The sequence below is a fragment of the Coenobita brevimanus genome, chromosome 113, assembly GCF_032717465.1.
Source record: "Coenobita brevimanus isolate Jiangsu-jjx chromosome 113, ASM3271746v2, whole genome shotgun sequence".
Lineage (NCBI taxonomy): Eukaryota > Metazoa > Arthropoda > Malacostraca > Decapoda > Coenobitidae > Coenobita > Coenobita brevimanus.
In genome coordinates, this window is record NC_137066.1 from 2,422,501 (window position 1) to 2,428,734 (window position 6,234).

Below are 6,234 nucleotides of genomic sequence, written 5' to 3' on the forward strand. Positions count from 1 at the left end.
CCTTCCTCCCTCCCTCCCTCCCTCCCTCCCTATTCTCTCCTCATGCAGTTCTCATTCTCCTCTCCTTCTCTCCTCTTTTTTTTTCTCCCTCCTCCCTCCTCTCCTCCACCTTCCCTCTCTTCCCTCTTCCCTCCTTCATATTCTCATTCTCTCCCTCCTTCTTCCTCCTTCCTTCCCTCCCTCTCTCCATCACTCCCTCCTTCCTTCTCCCTCTCTCCTTCTCTCCATCCTTCCTCCTCCCTCACTCCTTCTGTCCCTCCTCCCTCTCTCCTTCTGTCCCTCCTCCCTCTCTCCGTCCTTCCCTCTTCTCTCTCCTTCCTTCTCTCTCTCTCTCTCTCTCTCATCTTTTTCCCCTCCCTCTGCTTGCCTCTCTCTCTCCCTTTCTTCCTTCCCTCTCCCTCCCTCTCCTCCATCCCTTTCTCCCTTCCTTCCCTCCCTTCCTCCATCCCTTTCTCCCTTCCTTCCCTCCCTTCCTCCATCCCTTCCTTCCTTCCTTCCCTCCCTTCCTCCCTTCCTTCATCCCTTCCCTCCTTTTCTTCCCTCTTCCTCCCTTTATCTCACTTCCTCCCTCACCTTCTCCTCCTTATCCCTTTCTCTCTCTCTCTCTCTCTCTCTCTCTCTCTCTCACTCACACACACACACACACACACACACAGCGTACCCGGAGTTCAAACCCATTACCCACAGCCAAGAGATGGATAGATAGATAGATAGATAGATAGATAGATAGATAAATAGAGAGAGAGAGAGATGAAAACATTAATGTCTGAGAGAGAGAGAGAGAGAGAGAGAGAGAGAGAGAGAGAGAGAGAGAGAGATGAAAACATTAATGTCTGAGGGAGAGAGAGAGAGAGAGAGAGAGAGAGAGAGAGAGTAGGTGAGGGAAAGAGGAATAAATTGAATGGAAAGAGGGAAGAGAGAGAGAGGAGGGAGGGGAGGGAAGGAGAGAGAGGGGAGGGAGGGAGGGAGGGAGAGGCTTAATGTAGAGAGGAAGGCGAAATGGAGTGGAGGAGAAGAGTGGAGATAGAGAGAGAGGATGGGAGAGGGAGGGAGAGAAGGAGGAAGGAAAGAGAGGGAAAGAAGTGAAGGAAGGGAAGAAGAGGGAGGGAGGGAGGCAGGGAGAGGAGGAGGAAAGAAGGGAGAGAGAGAGAGAGAGGTAGTTGAGGGAAATGGAAAGACAGACAGAATGACCGTGTGTGTGTGTGTGTGTGTGCGTGCAAGGATGGAGGAAAAATGAAATGGAGGGAGAAGTGAGTGTAGAGAAAAGAGGGTGAGACAATATTGAGGCGAAGGAAGGAAGAAAGGAGGAAAGGAAGGGAGGAAGAGAAGGAAGGAGGAAGGGAGGGAGGGAAGGAAGAGAAGGAAAGAGGGAGGGAAGGATGGCTGGAAGAAGAATGAAGGAGGAAGGAAGAGAATTAAAGAAAAAAGAAAGAAGGAAAGAAAATATGTATGTTGAGACAGAAGGAAGAAAAGAAGGAAGGAAGGAGGAGGAAGAATGAAGGATGAAGTAAGGAAGAATGAAGGAGGGAAGGAAGGATGAATGGAGGAGGAAGGAAGAAGGGAAGGAAGGAAGAATGAAGGAGGGAAGGAAGGATGAATGAAGGAGGGAAGGAAGGATGAATGAAGGAGGGAAGGAAGGATGAATGAAGGAGGGAAGGAAGAATGAATGAAGGAGGGAAGGAAGAATGAATGAAGGAGGGAAGGAAGAATGAATGAAGGAGGGAAGGAAGGATGAATGAATGAAGGAGGGAAGGAAGAATGAATGAAGGAGGGAAGGAAGAATGAATGAAGGAGGGAAGGAAGAATGAATGAAGGAGGGAAGGAAGAATGAATGAAGGAGGGAAGGAAGAATGAATGAAGGAGGGAAGGAAGGATGAATGAAGGAGGGAAGGAAGCATGAATGAAGGAGGGAAGGAAGGATGAATGAAGGAGGAAAGGAAGGATGAATGAAGGAGGGAAGGAAGAATGAATGAAGGAGGGAAGGAAGAATGAAGGAGGAGGAAGGAAGGATGAAGGAGGAGGAAGGAAGAATGAAGGAGGGAAGGAAGGATGAATGAAGGAGAGAAGGAAGAATGAAGGAGAAGGAAGGAAGAATGAAGGAGGAGGAAGGAAGGATGAAGGAGGAGGAAGGAAGAATGAAGGAGGGAAGGAAGAATGAAGGAGGGAAGGAAGGATGAATGAAGGAGAGAAGGAAGAATGAAGGAGAGAAGGAAGAATGAAGGAGAGAAGGAAGAATGAAGGAGAGAAGGAAGAATGAAGGAGGAGGAAGGAAGAATGAAGGAGGAGGAAGGAAGGAAGAATGAAGGAGGGGGAAGGAAGAATGAAGGAGGAGGAAGGAAGAATGAAGGAGGGGAGGAAGGAAGAATGAACGAGGAGAGGAAGGAAGAATGAAGGAGGGGAGGAAGGAAGAATGAACGAGGAGAGGAAGGAAGAATGAAGGAGGGAAGGAAGGAAGGAGGAGGAGGGAAGGAAGAATGAAGGAGGGAAGGAAGAGTGAAGGAGGGAAGGAAGAAGGAAGAATGAAGGAGGAGGAATGAAGAGGGAAGGAAGGAAAAATGAAGGAGGAGAGGAGGAAGGACAGACGGATGGAGGGAAGGAAGGAACTGGGGAGGGAGAAAAGGAAAGAAGAATGAAGGAGGGAGAGAAGGAAGAAAAAATTCTTATTGAGGAAGTAGAGACGCGGGAGAGAAGGAAGGGAGGAGAGGGAGGGAAGGAGGAAGGGAAGGAAGGAAGTAATAAACGAGGGAGAGGAGGAAGAAGTGAAGAGAGAGAGAGAATGGAGGGAAATATGGAGGGAAAGTTTATGTGAAGAGAGAGAGAGAGAGATTCTTACCTTTCTATTTACAATATTATTATTATTATTATTATTTTATATTTTTATCATAAAGTTCGTCTGATTTATTAATGTTTCTCTCTCTCTCTCTCTCCATATTACGTGATGATTTACACATTGTTCTATCTATCTGTCTGTCTGTCTGTCTATATGTATGTCTGTTTATCTGTCTGTCTACCTCCGTGATTATGTATGTGTGTGTGTGTGTGTGAGAGTGATCATGTGTGTGTGTGTGTGAGAGTGATCATGTGTGCGTGTGTGTGTGTGTGAGAGTGATCATGTGTGTGTGTGTACGTGATGAGACTGTGTGTAGAGAGAGAGAGACAGGAAATGAAAAAGGAGAGGGAGGGAGGGAGGGAGGGAGAGAAATAAGGAGATGAAGGGCGTGTGTGGAGAGGAAGGGAAGGAAGGAGAGAGAGAGAGAATTTGTGGAAGGATAAAGAAAGTGGAAAAAGGAGGAAAGAGGAGAGAAAAATGAAAATGTGTGTGTGTGTGTGTGTGTGTGTGTGTGTGTGTGTGTGTGTGAGTGAGAGAGAGAGAGAGAGAGAGAGAAATGTGTAAGACTATAAAGAAGCGAGAAGGGATGAGATGGAGTAGATTAGGGAGAGAAAGAGGAGAGAGAGAGAGAGAGAGAGAGAAAGGAGACAGAAATGGAGGAGGAAAGAAGGGAGAGAGAAAGGAATGAGAATTTAGGAGAAAGAAAAATTGGAGAGAATGAATTTAGAGAAAAAATATATAAGCATTAAAGTTGGTAAGGAATGAGAGAGAGAGAGAGAGAGAGAGAGAGAGAGAGAGAGGGGAATGGGGATAGTAGATAGACGGAGGACAAATACGTAGGTAGGGAGACTAATGAATGTATAGATAGATAGGAAAATAATTTGTAGATAGATAGATAGAATGAGAGAGAGAGACAGACAGACAGACAGACAGACCACACACATCTTTCCCTCAATCCCACATTTTCTCATTATTAACAAAAACACTTCCTCTCGAATGCCAGAAATCTAAGACAAGGATAGCCAAGCAGACGGCTCTCCCTCGCCCTCCACACCCTCCTGCCATCAGCCGTACAGGAACAAAGGTAGGAGCATCATTAATATATGGGAAGGAAATTTGATGGGATGGGTGGAATGGAGTGTAACTGTGATGTATGTTAAGGATATATTAGTAATGCTTTGTGTAGTTCATGTGTATGTGTGTAGTTGTGGGGTGTATGTATGTAAATAATGTCTACATGAACGCCCATACATATATACATACAGTGCATACATATAAAAAACATACATACACACATGAAAGACAAAAATTCGCACATACATACATACAAGAAATACATATGCAGCTTCGTACTTACATGCATCCATATATAGGTACACACACACACACACACACACACACACACACACACACACACACACTAACGTACAGATAGCCTTGTTTTAAATGCCCACGTACAATACCTGGGCAGCACTCAGGGAGCACATACCTCCGCCAGTGCCATCGCAGGATTCGGATCAGCTCCCAAATTTAATCACTTCTTCCTTGACCCATGACCCAACCTTCCACAAAATGTCATTGAAATTCTCTGAGAACTTTTGGAGATATTGTGTGGACGAAGACAGAGACAGACAAATAGGTGAATACATAACCCACTTCAGCTTCGTTGGCGGAGTTAGTATCACCTGTACTGTATATTAAGTTTAGAAATACTACTACTACTGGTGCTGCTACTACGACTACTACTACTGCTACGACTACTACTACTACTACTACTACTAATAATAATAATGATAATAATAATCAGTAATCTTAATAATAATATAGTAATAATAATAATAATAAGAAGAATATTGTAATAATTTAATGTCAAGGAGTAAGGGCCTAAGCCACTAACATCTTAGAAAATCTTAAGAAGTAATTAAGAAAGCGTTATCTGTGAAGGTATTTTTGAGAGAGAGAGAGAGAGAGAATGTGTGTGTGTGTGTGTGTGTGTGTGTGTGTGTGTGTGTGTGTGTGTGGAGGGATAGAGATAACGTGTGTGTGTGTGTGTGTGTGTGTGTGTGTGTGTGTGTGTGTGTGGAGAGAGAGAGAGAGAGAGAATGTATGTGTGTGTGGAGAGAGAGAATGTATGTTTGATAGACACCATCATTTTCCATACGTTACATATATCTTCTACAGGATGAACTAAACACAAAGGAACACAGAGTCTGGCCTGGCTTTGTTCCTTCTGTGATAAGCATATTACTGTTGAGGGAAGGGAGAGAGAGAAGGAAGGAAGGGAGAGAAATAGGGATATGAGGAAGGAGAGAAGGAAGGAAAGGAAAGGAGGAGGGGAAAATGGCAGGAGAGAAGGAGGGAAAAAGGGAAGGGGAGAAGGAAGGGAGAGAAGTAGGTAAATAGGGAAGGAGAGAAGGAAGGAAGGGAGAGGAGGAAAAGAGGGAAGAGAAAAGGAGGGAAGGAGAGAAGGAAGAAAGGGAGAGAAGTAGGGAACTAGGGAAGGAGAGAAGGAAGGAAGGGAGAGAAGGAGGAAAAGGGAAGGGAAATGGAGGGAAGGAGAAGGAAAGATGGAAAGAGAGAAGGAGGGAAAGACGGAAGGGAGAGAAAGAGGGAAGGAAGGAAGGGAAGAGAGAAGGATAAAGAGAAAAGGGAGAGAAGGAGGGAAGGAAGGAAAAGAGGGAAAGGAGAGGAGGAGGGAAAGAGAGAAGGGAGAGGTTGGTAGGAGGGAAGGAAGGTATGATGATGATAATACCAGTAAAAATTATAATACTAATAAATGTAGTGTGGTGTGGTGTGGTAGTGTGTGGTGTGGTGTGGCAGAGAGAGAGACTAAAATTTATCCGAACCTAGTAATACGTAACAGTTACATTCATACACTTCGCAATGCCTTTTAGTTGGCTATTTAGTCTTTATAAACAGCTCTTCATTTTCACCCATTTTGAATTCAAATCTCCCGCTTCATAAGTTGATGTCGTTATGCCAGGCTAATTTGAATCAACCCAGTGGACTGCAGCTTGAATTTGGCTCTCTGAAGTCCACCATCTTCCTTCTGGGGGATAGGGAGGGAGTTAAGGGATGAAATATAGCCAGGCAGTTGGATTCGCCCCGATATATCCATTCCACCACGCGAAGGTGGAGGGATTTAGGGAGGTGGAGGGGTGACGTGGAGGGATGGAGGGAGATGTTGCTTGGGGGTGGGAGAGAAGATGCGTGAAATCTGAACGCGTTGGAAGAGAAGCCTATTAACATCGCTTTTCATATATAAATCCCATTCAGCTGTTATGATATCAATGACTAATTAATCAAATGTTGTTATTAAGCCTGGTAATTAGCGCTGGAGGGGTAATTTAAAGCCTATAATTAGTCAGCGTAAATGATATCTGGCAACTGAGCTGTGTTGGGGG